The following is a 13,026-nucleotide window of genomic DNA, read 5'->3' on the forward strand; positions in this document are numbered from 1 at the left end:
AGGGCAGGTCTCTGTCCTCCGGCTGGGAGGGTGCCGGAAGTCTGCGGCCCCAAAAGGGTGCTGCCTCAGCGGCTCTGTGGCTCCTGCCTGTCCCAGAAGCNNTCNGCCCCCGTGGTCCCCACTCTGACCTGTAGTGACTGAGCTCGGCGGAGTCCCGGAGCCAAGATCTACATTCTTTTTCTACCTACCATTTTATATGAATGTTTCGATTTTGTTCTTCTCTAATTAGCTCTTGTCAAGAGGCTCAGATTGGGCAATTCCTGGCCAAAGTAGCTGCTACAACAGTGTGCCGATTTCAGACAGAACCTTTGTTTGCATTAGCCCTAGTGAGTACAGAATCTTTATAAAAATGATGTTGCATCTCCTTGCAAGTTGAGTTCCTGGTTAGTTTTTACTGGGAAATTCAAAACATCTTCCTAGTTTAGTTAGCTGACATAACTGCACAGAGCTGGTTTTCTGCCTGGAACATCTAGTACCAATTTCCCTCGAATTGAAATTCCAATCTCAGTATGGTCTCCACAATAACCCTCTTATTTTCTGCTGGCATCCCAGGCCCCTCCTTGCTCATGCTGGGTCCAGGTTTTCTCCTTGTTCCTCTCCTAGAATTTAGAGCACCCTGGTGCATTCACCTGCTGCTTAGATGGAGGGTGATGCTTTTAGTCTGAAATCCAATTGGGCTTGACCCCTAGGTTTCAAATTCTCATTTTGCTCCCATCACCAGCTACAAATACAACATTTTAAATGTGTTGACTTTGGTGATTCAACCCCACTGTTGGAAGGGAAATGTCCTGGAAAGCAAGAGCAGTTTTACAACAACACAGTAAAGGGAACACTTAGTCCCCAGCACTGTTCCCATTGTCCCCTGTATCCTTTTTGGTCTCGCATGCCCACACCAAGGCTCCTCATGCTTTGTTCCAATGGGATTCTGTGTTCTTCTCCTGGATGAGTTACATATTCTCTGCCATGTCTTTTCTTGCTGTTTCACCAAAGCACAGATTCCTGACCTACAATAGCCTCCTCCAAAGAGTCCATAGAACAGAAACTAGAGCAAAATGGGACAAAACAGAGTCTCTGTTTGAGGTTAGAAGAGAAGATTGGAAGCAACTATAAGTGAATTAAACAAAACAAAACAAAACAAAACAAAACAAAACAAAACAAAACAAGGTCTCATGTATCCCAGGCTGGCCTTCTACTTGCTCTGTGGCTAAAGATAGCCTTGAACTCCAGATTGTCCTGGATCTAGCTCCCAAGTGCTGGAATTATAGTTGTGCTGCCACAGTTGGCTGAGTTCACACATTTTAAATTGACACAGAGACAGACGAACATTTCTGTTTTCCTCCTCCTCCTCTTCCTCCTCCTCCTCTTCCTCCTCCTCCTCCACCTCCTCCTCCTCTTTCTTTTTGGCAGGGGGAGGGGCTTTGAGACAGGGTTTCTCTGTGTAGCCCTGGCTGTCCTGTAACTCACTCTGTAGACCAGGCTGGTCTAGAACTCAGAAATCTGCCTGCCCCTGCTTCCCAAGTGCTGGGATTAAAGGTGTGTGCCACCACTTCCCCAACTTTCTTTTTTCTTCTTTTAAAATTTCTTTCCTAATAGCGATTGGCATGAATGCCTTTGGCTTTGAGGCCACCATCAGAATCTGTGGTCACCCAAATCACCTACTGATGCATTTTAAGATGCTATAGACATTGTTATGTACCAGAGCAAGACATTACAAATGTCAACAGTAGTTATAGGTATTTTAGAGCAGATGTGAAATCGGTGGATGATAAAGGGTGGGCCTGGGGAATTCACAGAAGTTCATTATTGTTCTTAAACATGACATTTTTTTGGGAAAATGGATTTCTCAGGGATAAGCTTTAATGATCAGAAGGAGATGAAAAGCAATAATGGGAGAACAACAGAAACCATTGGAATCCTCCTCATTCCTCATCACACTCAGTGATGGATAAGGGAGGACTTCATGGTGGGGATGGTGCTTTGGTGCCCAGCATCCAAGGAAAGGGATTCTGAAGATGTATGGTGACGGGAACTGCTGCCAAGTCATAGTCTTGTTTCTAAGCAACTTTGAAGGTGGGCATTTCATTGTTTTCTGTCCACCAGAAGCTAGTCAGTAGGTTTCCTTGAAGTAGAGGTAGAACCAAGGGAGTGTCCTTGAGAAGAGATGGACATATTGTAGACAAAATCCCAGCAGTACGATTTATAAAGTACTTAATAAGAAATCAACTAGGCACAACAAAATGTGAGGCACAATAAATAAGGTCCAGAAGAATACATGACAAATTAACAGAAAAAGGAACCAGGAGGCACACAAAATGTTAAAAAGAAAAATTTAAGCACAACGAAGAATAGACAGTCCTATTCTTCCAAAGCATCTCTGCATGTGTGGGAATGGACTGAAGTTTGTACCTCAAATGGGTGAGGGTGATTGGCAGCATAAATCTGGGGCCCAAAGCCCTAAGGATAATGTTCTCACATGCAGGCAAATAATGTGAGAGTGAGGAGGGACCTTCAGCAAGCCTCACCAGAAATAAACCCCATGGACACCTTGACCTTGAACTGTAGCCTGCAGATCTGTGAAAAAGTGAATTGTTATTTAGGCAGGACATGGTGCGGCCCTAGACATTGAAAACCACAGAGCTGGGACCATAGCAACCAAGAGAGGGGTTTTGTGGGAATACTCAGAGCCTCCTTCAGAATGTGGAAAAAGATCTGAATAATGAAGTGAGGAAATTGAAGATTTGTGATGCAGAGATTTTAAGTGTATCTTTTTACAGGAAAATGACACCAAAAATAGTAAATAAACAACATTTATAAATGTAAGTTGTGATATTTAAATGATAAAACTGCAAAGATTACGTATAACGTGGCTGGCTCCTTATTATAAAACATATTTATGAGATGGACAACTTCCTTTAGTCTCACAATTTCGAGCAGGTTCAAGGTTAAAGAATCTTCTAAACCTTGGTTCCCACTGTGTGTTGGATGCCTCAGGGCACCAGAGCAAGCTCCAAGGGCATGGTGAAGACCCAGGGACACTGGGCATGTTTTGGGTACCGTGGCTCTATTCTTTGAGGTAGTCCATGATTAGGATTTTAGACAGTGTATTATTCCTTTTTATGATATCATACTTGTAAAACAGGATTCCTGGTGGATGCGTGGATCAAAGAAAGAGCACATTCCTCATGAAAGTTAATGAAGAGCAAGAAGCGAGGCTGGAGTTGTTCAGTCTGGCTCTGAGGTTGTAGAATGCTGTATGCAGGAACACACACAATAATTATGCTTGCTGAATAACTTAAGGGTGATTATTAAGTTAGTCATATATATATATGATTATATATAATATATATAATTTAAAAAAATGTAAGCAGACTGTATTCCCTTTTCAGATAAGTACAATAGGATTAATTTAAATCTTTTATTGGCATCTACGGAAATTGCTTTTTGTATGCTTTATCGAGAGAATACCACATTCTAAGTGGCTCTAAAGTAGTGAGCTGATTTTTATTATGTCAGAAATTTCCAAGACAGTTTACTGATACCCTTAGCTTATTTAGGAAGGCTTTTAGAAGTCATAAAAATGTGATTTTTTAATGCAGCTAAAGTATAATCTGAAATTGAAAGAAAAAATAGGATATATGTAGTTAGCTTCTTCATCTTCTTTTTTTTTTTAGATTCAAAAGCAAAATGAGTAGTAAAAACTGCAACAAAACATGTTGCTTTCATTGATTAGCGGTAAGGCTAATGGCAGAAAGTTATGTAATAAAATATTTTAAATGTCCAGGTAATAATTAATATTTTCCTTTTTATTGCAAAGAGCTATTGAGAGTCAAGCACTTCAGCAACACAGTTTTATTTATTTATTTATTTACTTGTTTGTTTTTCGAGACAGGGTTTCTCTGTATAGTCTTGGCTGTCCTGGAACTCACTTTGTAGACCAGGCTGGCCTCGAACTCAGAAATCTGCCTGTCTCTGCCTCCTAAGTGCTGGGATTAAAAGCATGCTCCACCACCACCCGGCAACACAGTTTTAATGATTTTATAAATATCAAAATATAAAGGGTTAGGCATGTGCACCTGGCTTTTATTTTTATAAACTCGTTTATCAAATTATTTTGAGATATCTAGGTTGTATCATATGAAACCAAAACTGGTACCATGAACAAAAAACAAAATCCTAAGTGTATCGATTTAAGATTAATGAGACAAATGCCAAAGATTAATGCAATCCTAGAAAGGTAAGATATTAAGAAGAGAGTAAGATTGTGGGCTTGCTGAGGTCATGTTTAGAAGTAGGTACGAGAAGAATCGGAGTAGGAAGCCTGGATTCTTTAAATCAACAGCTCTTAATTTGTGGGTGGTAAGTATCAGATATCCTTGCATATCAGATATTTAAATCACAATTCATAACAGCAGCAAAATTACAGTTATGAAGTAGCAAGGCAATAATTTTTGGTTGGGGGTCACCACAACTTGAGGAACTGTATTGAAGGGTTGGAACATTGGGATGGTGGAGAACTGCTGCTCTAAATCGAACAGCACAACCTCACTAACATGAGTTGATGCTTTCTTCCCTTTAGAGATTTTCCCCCACAGCCCTGTGATTTGTTTAAGAACAAGTAGGGATTTAACCAGAGTGCATCAAGCAAAGCACCTGGGTTTGGCTTTCTGTGTTAAAATACTTAAAGATGTGCTGTAGAGACCAGATGGCTACTCAGCATTTTGAATTTTGTCTAGTTAACAGTCCTGCTGATCTTAAACTTATAGAAAGGAAAAGAAACACAGACGAGAGAGAAGAGCTCCCCATGTCCAAGTCAGCTGTGGATGGATGTTGGAAGAGAGCAAAGGACAGTATTGCTCTTTCAGGGCAGACTTGGGTGCATAGGCTCAGACCTGACAAGACATGGGACCTGACTCAGAAAGAGGACACTAACAGTTTATTGTCATAAGAACAGTTGGCTTCAAGAACAACTGTCAGGCATGGAGCCAATGACAAAGAAAAAAGAGCAGTGTGTGTGTGTGTGTGTGTGTGTGCTGTTGGCAGACACACAGGACCCTACCTTCCAGGGAATCCATGGCTCAGTTCCTTCCTACTGTTGCCGCCCGTGTGGACATCCTGTGTATCCATGTGCCCATCTCGAAGGCACACATAAATTAAAGCACAACTATTTTACTAATAACATAGGTTTCTCTTTATGGTAACTAGGTCTCATGGTTATTTTAAGTAATGATGTTGTGATAATTTCTTTGCATTTGCCTTGATGAAAAGCTAAACATGTGTTGATCTAACTGGGTGTCAGCATGTAGAAGACTGCAAAGAGATTTAAGTCCAAGTAGATCAAAGACTTAAATGTCAAACCAGATACACTAAATCTAATAGAAGAAGAAGTAAGGAATAGCCTTGAACTCTTTGGTGCAGGAGACAACTTCCTGAACAGGATACCCATAGCTTAGGCACTAGGATGAACAGTTAATAAATGGGACCCAATGAAACTGAAAAGCTTCTGTAAGGCAAAGGACACTGTCAATAGAACAAAATGCCAGCCTGCAGATTGGGAAAGGATCTTTACCAACTGGATATCTGACAGAGGGCTAATATCCAAAATATATAAAGAACTCAAGAAATTAGACACCAGCAATCCAAATAACCCAAATAAAATATGGGAAACAGAGCTAAACAGAGTTCTCACCAGAGGAATCTTGAATGGCTGAAATGCACTTAAATGTTCAACATTCAACATTCTTAGTCATCAGGGAAATGCAAATCCAAAGGACCCTGAGATTCCACCTCACACCAGTCAGAGTGACTAAGATCCAAACCTCAAGTTGACAAGGGGTCAATTTTACTGGCTAGTTTTGTGTGTCAACACAGGCTGGAGTCATCACAGAGAAAGGAGCTTCAGTTGGGGAAATGCCTCCACGAGATCCAGCTGTGGGGCATTTTCTCAATTGGTGATCAAGAAGGGAGGGCCCACTGTGGGTGGTGCCATCTCTGGGCTGGTAGTCTTGGGTTCTATAAGAGAGCAGGCTGAGCAAGCCAGGGGGAGCAAGCCAGTAAGGAACATCCCTCCATGGCCTCTGCATCTGCTCCTGCTTCCTGACTGCTTCCTGACCTTTTTGAATTCCAGTCCTGACTTCCTTCTGTGATGAACGCCAATGTGGAAATATAAGCTGAATAAACCCTTTCCTCCCCAACTTGCTTCTTGGTCATGATGTTTGTGCAGGAATAGAAACCCTGACTAAGATACATGCTGGTGAGGATGTGGAGCAAGGGAAACACTCCTCCATTGCTAGTGGGAGTGCAAACTTGTACAACCACTCTGGTAATTAGTTTGGTGGTTTCTTAAAAAAAATGGGAATTGTTCTACCTCAAGACCCATCTATACCACTCCAGGATATATACCTAAAAGATGCTCCATCATCCCACAAGGACACTTGCTCAACTATATTCATAGCAGCTTTATTAATATACTGAAACTGGAAACAACCTAGATGTTCCTTAACTGATGAATGGATAAAGAAAATGTGGTACATCTACACAATGGAATACTACCCAGCTGTTAAAAAAAAAGGACACTATGAAATTTACAGGCAAATGGATGGAACTAGAAAATATCCTGAGAGAGGTAACCCAGACCCAAAAGAACATGCATGGTATGTACTCACTGATTAGTGGACATTAACCATAAAAACAGGATAGCCATGCTATACTCAACATACATCCCCAAAGAAGCCAAATAATGAGGAGGACCTCAAGTGTGGTGTGGGTGGTTGTAGATGCTTAAGGATGCTTGGTACTCAGAAGAAATAACACAGACTTTGAGGGTGGGTAGGGGAGAGAATTGGGAAGAAGATTGGGAAGGGAATGGAGTAGGAGTGGGATCAGATCTGGGCTCTGGAGAGAAGGGAAAGTGGCCCCAGAGGGCATCTCTAGGAAGTGCCAGAGACTTCAGGCAGGGGCTGGGAGGGAGTGGAGGCCCCAGGGAATCTATGGAGGTGACTCTAGCTAAGACTCCTAACAGTGGGGGATACGCAGCCTTAAGGCAGAACCCCCAGAGGATGGATAAGGACAGCAACCCACCCACAAAACCTTCGACCCAAATTGTGTCCTGCCTGCAAGATGTGCAGGGACAATGAACATCAGAGACTGAGGGAATGGCCCAACTTGAGAAACATCCCACAGGCAAGAACCAAATCCCTGACACTATTAATGATGCTCTGTTATGCTTACCTACAGGAACTTAGCATACCTGTTCTCGGAGAGCTACACCCAGGAGCTGATGGAAACAGCTGCAGACACTCATAGTCAAACATTAGATGGAGCTCTAGGAGTCTTATGGAAGAGCTAGGGAAAGGGTTGAGGGACCTGAAGGGAAAAGGAACCCCACGGGAAGACCCACAGAGTCAGATAACCTTGACCCCTGGGTTCACCCAGAGAGTGAGCCACCAACTAAAGAGCAAGCACAGGCTGGACCTAGGCCTCCTGCACATATGTAGCAGATGTGCAGCTTGTTCTTCATGTGGGTCCCCAACAACTGGAGTGGGGGCTGTCTCTGACTCTGTTGCCTGTCCGTGGGTCCTGTTCTGCTGAGGTGGACTGCTCTGTCTGACCACAGTGGGAGAGGATGCACCTTGTCCTGCAGTGACTTAAAGTGCTAGAGTGTGGTGATACCAGAGGGGGGAGGCTCCCCCTTCTCAGGGGAGAAGGAGGTGAGGGAGGGGCTGTAGGAGAGTGGGGGGCTGTGATCTGGACATAAAGTGAATAAATTAAAAAAAAAAAACCTAAAAAACCAAACCAAACCAAGACAAAACAGATAGTTGTATAGAGTTTTAAGTTCCACACAAAGAAACCTTTGTCTGCTAGTTTTTCCTGTTTTGAGTCAGCCTGTAGTTCGGACTGGCCTGGAGTATACCATACCGACTAGTTGAGCTTGAATTCATGGACACCCTCCTGTTTGTACCTTTCCAAGTCATTGTGCAAGCTCTTTGCTCACCTTCAAATTGAATTTAGAACACTTTAAAATTCAATTGCACATGAAAGGGACTTGGATTGGGCTCACCTCACACGCAGGAGGCCCTGGGTCCCGTGCCCAGCATTGCCTGTGTGTACGTTAACACACCTTCCCGCAGTACACAGGAATTCATATCAGTGGTTCTTAAGGAAGCACTTCCTGTGCACAGCGATGAGGATGAGGTCTTAACACATCTATTCGACATGGGAATGAGAGCGAATCACATTTGCCAAATGTGAAATATATTAACATAGTCCACAGTTCTGAAACTAATTAATGACCAGATTCTAGACGGAGCAGCTGGCTTTAAGTCCCCCCTTTCCTCCCCTGTGAGATTCAGGCTTGAGCCATCTTTACATTAAGAAACATTTAAAATGTTCTAAAATGTCTTCCAGAAGAAATTGTGTTGCTTGCAATTTATATCTATCTCCCTTTAATTTTGACAGCAGAATGGTCCTGAGGAAATATGGTTGATAGAGAAACGCAGACTTTTTAGGGTGTTAATATAAGAGTACAGCCTCACTTATTGGTTTCAGTCCTGGCAGTACTGTGATTTAGGTCGTTTCTCCTGATGTTTACCCATGGCTTATAAAGCATCACACAGGCACTTAATGATTCTCTGGAAAGACAAACCAAGCTCTTTTCTGTTTATTTCTATTTCTGTATTTTATTTTTTTTGAACTGGTTTTCTGAGACTGTTATCCGTGGAATTTGAGTTAGTTTATGCAAACAAATGATTTGAAATGGAATGAAGCAGTTATAATCACTTCGAGCTCTTCATTCTGTGTGTAGTGTTTATAATAAAACAAAAACGTGAGAGAATTCTCTAAATAATTAGCTGTGATCTCCGCATTTATTTACGGACTACATTATTAGAGCATTTTATACACAATCTTAAAAATCCCTTCCTCAACGGCATGCCACGACCACAACGAGGTCGTTTCAAAAGCCTTTATTAAGACTTTAGCTTCTTTCCACAATAAATTAACGCGCCGTTGCGCAATGCGAAACAAATTTATTCACGGAAGGGAGATCAGTGCCCCTTCCTCGCAGAAGGGCTGTGAATTCTGCAGCTGCACTTCTCGGCAGCAGCACCAGGGGGCGCTAATGCACCGCAGTTCGTTGTCCCTTTGCCAGCCCAGGTGTTCCCAGCGTGCTCTGAGCTCAGCAGGCTCTGAACCTGCTGTATAACCCAGGGCATGGCAGACGGACAAACTGCAGCAGCAGTCGACCTTAGATGACGTTTACATAAGAGCATGATTTAGTTTCTTTGTGTATCTGGGAGGGAAGTTCATGAGGTGAGGCGAAGGACTCTTTACTTTTCTTCCTATTCTTCGTGGCAAGAATTAGTGGCTGCGGCCGGTAAGGAAGGGAGGAAATGCTCTTTGCTTTTGCTTGAATTAATCGCTGGCCATAAATAGCTTAGGAAAGTGAGGGACTTCCGGCTGTGGAGCAGGAATTGTTAAGAACTGGAAGGAGCAGACCAGGAGATGTGATGGAGAGACATCTTTATTTCCTCAGAAAACAATGAAAATAGAAGATTGTGATTATGTGATTGTATGATCTCAGTCATATTTTATTTTAAGAAAAGGTAAACCGTCTTGTACCAGGCCATGTCTCAGAACACGAGATGCTGGTCACTGTTACAATTTGGATCAAAAATGTTCAGTGGGAAGAAATAATCACAAGGCTTAAATTCCATAATTTCATTCCATCGGATGCATCGAGCAAGATAACAAAAGCAAAGAGCATTTGTTCTGTAAATGACGTGAAACCCTCACACAGCACCAAGCATTCAGTACATGTACTTTTTGCTTGCCTCCAGGGATATAATGGTAAACGCTTGAGACCTGCTGAATGTGGATGCTGATGGATGCTGCAAGGGCTGAGGTAAAACTCATCCTGCTCTTTGGGTTTTCTTAAACTCTGTAACCAAGTTACTTATCAATGGAAACCATCTAATAACAATAACAGAGATGGACTTGTGAACAGTAATTTATGTATAGTGTGCTGAGAGTGGAGTGTTGGCTCCCTTCTTCCTCCCTCCCTCCCAGGTCCCCTCTATTCTTTCCCCTCATTTTGCCTCTTTTATGCTGAAACTATAAGCATGTGCCAAAACGTCTAGTGTGAATCTTTCCAATAACCGTAAAACAGAAGGTTCTCCAACAGTTTGCTTTGTGCATATTTTTGATGCAGGAGCTGAACTCTATGTCCCTTCCACTCCCTAAACATATCCTGAAGCACTGAGTTATCCTCTCTCCCAGAAAATCTTTTCGAAGAACAACAACTTTGACAAGAAACTTTGAAAAAATTTAATTCGCCATATGTTGTGGTTTATGCATGGGATACAGGCACTTGGAAGTCTGAGGCAGGTAGATCCTGAGTTTGAGGCCACTTTAGTATGTTCCAAGTATGTTTCAAGCCAGTGTGCTAGATAGCATGGCTCTGTCTCAAAGGCAATCAAAGAACCCGGAGAAACACATTAGCACATTTTTTGTTCACCAGACAAAGAAGATGGATTTGTGAGATGGAACTAGGTATCGAGGTCTATTGAAATGACCTATCACGAAGAGATACAAGTCAAGAGCTTTCACTAGAAATTTATATCTCTGAGATGAAATATTTTAGGCTATTGTTGAAGTATTTTATACTTATTACTACTAAGCCTACTGCTTATACATTTACACACACAGGGGCTGGACCTAGGCCCCCAGCACATTTGTAGCAGATGTGTAGTTTGGTCTTCCTGTGGATCCCCTGACAATTGGAGTGGGAGCTGTCTCTGACTCTGTTGCCTGCCATTGAACCCCCTTCCCCTAGCTGGACGGCCTGGTTGGGCCTCAGGGGGAGAGGATGCACTTAGTCCTGCTGCAACTGGATATCCTAGGTTGCGTGGTAACCATGAGGGTCTTCCCCTTCTCTGAGGGAAAGGGGAAGGGCTAATAGGGGAGGGATTTTAAAGGGTGGGACTGGGAGGAGAGGACAGAGGGAGGCTGCGATCAGGATGTAAAGTGAATAAATAAATTATTGAAAAAAGTTACAATAAGGTAAAATCAATTTAACCTCCCAAAAATGTACACACATTTATCAATAATGATCTAAAAGTTAGTTCATCAAATGTTGGCATCTCCCTCTGTGTTTACAGGAGGCATAGTGCAAGGTAAGAAAATTGTTAAATAACACATGCTTCTTTAAAGTTTGAAGGGAAGGTCACAGTCAGCGATGCTGACTGACTAGTTATAGATTAACATGACGGTGACTGACTTGTCATAGATTAAGATGAAGGTTACAGACAGCGATGCTGACTGACTACTTATAGATTAAGATGATGGCTTTGGTACTTGATAAGGAGGGGAGGTTCTCAATCTATTCCCCTGATCTTCGTTTTTAAGATGAAAACTTTACAAACACATAACTCATTGGCAAAATTTAAAAGATGATGTTCAATGAGACTTAAAATAATTTTTACCAAAAACATTAAAATAGCATTCTTTTATTTTTGTTTTTGTTTTTTGTTTTTCGAGACAGGGTTTCTCTGTATAACCCTGGCTATCCTGGAACTCACTTTGTAGACCAAGCTGGCCTCAAACTCAGAAATCCGCCTGCCTCTGCCTCCCGAGTGCTGGGATTACAGGCGTGCGCCACCACACCCGGTTTAGCATTCCTTTTAAAATTATTAAACTGATGTTTGGGAGCAAGGATTTTTTTTTTTAAATGAGAAGTGTTTGGAAACTCCAGAATATATACCCCATCAGTTTATGGTTATTCTTGTGAATGCAAACAGAAAGCTGAACAAAAAAGGCTTTAGTGGATGAATTAAATGAGCTTATTCTCAATAGTATGAATGAGCCCACCCTTTTAGGCTGTGAGACCGTTGTTTTTACTAATGCAGCGATTAAGGAGTTAATTTCTGAAGCTGTGACAGAGAGACACACATACATACTGTTGAATTTTATTTCATATTGCTGTTTTATGTAATCATTTAGTCATCTGAAAATATCCAGTTAATTTATACTTCTCCCAGAATATGAATATATAAAGGTCTATACTTACCTTGAATCATTTATACTAAAACAGGAGGCTTATTGACACATGTTTGAGTCATTTGGTTCTCAGAGCTCTGAGAACGTTGTAAACTCAAGAACATCATGACATCAGAAAACAAGAACTGCAGATATGATCTGTGAAGAGAGAAATGGAAAAGGAATGATTGAGCATAAGGGTCTTGCACATTTGCACTCAGGATCCCAATTCAAAAAAAGGTACATGCTCTAGGCGGATGATGGTTGGCTTCATAGATGGGGAGCGAAGGCTTGAATGCTGTGACTCAGGAGGAACACCTGAAAAACAGGAAATACTGGTGATGGAGGTCTCAGCAGCTGGCCTCCCAGAAGAGCTGGAATCCTTCATTCTGAGAGCCAGTAACAAGTCTGAAATAAATACACACATTGATGAAAAGTTTGCACAAAGCTCAAAATGTCCCCTAATTCCAGTCTCTTATAAGAATGGATAAGGTTTCTGTCTGTTAGCCCAAGCTACATTTAGTGTAGCTTGCCCACAGTCAAAATGTTAGAACTAAAAGGGACAAATAATTGAAATATAACATTGTTGATGTTTTATGTCATCCTTATCATCGTCCTCCTCCTCCTCACCATCACCACTTTCTTCTTTCTCAATCCTTCAATATCATCACCATCTCCATCATCTCCACCATCATCGTCTCAATCATCAGCATTATGACTATCACCTTTTTCATTTCATACACCTGTAATGTCACTTTGGAGAGTTTCCAAATGAAAATGTGTCAAGCATCAGTGTCAGTGTCGTCAGCAATGAGTATTGGGGAAATACACAACCTCTGAGTCTTTCTGACTTCTGAGATGATCCTTCCAGAATTCGTCTGCAAACATAAGCTGCTTGGAAATCCCTTTATTATGGTGTTTATTCTACGAGAGTGTTTGGAATGTCCCTATTTTTTGCCAAGAGCGCCTTAATCTGTACTCACTGGTTTTTATGAC

Source organism: Mus caroli, chromosome 10 (genome assembly GCF_900094665.2).
Source record: "Mus caroli chromosome 10, CAROLI_EIJ_v1.1, whole genome shotgun sequence".
In the NCBI taxonomy this organism is placed as follows: Eukaryota; Metazoa; Chordata; class Mammalia; order Rodentia; family Muridae; genus Mus; species Mus caroli.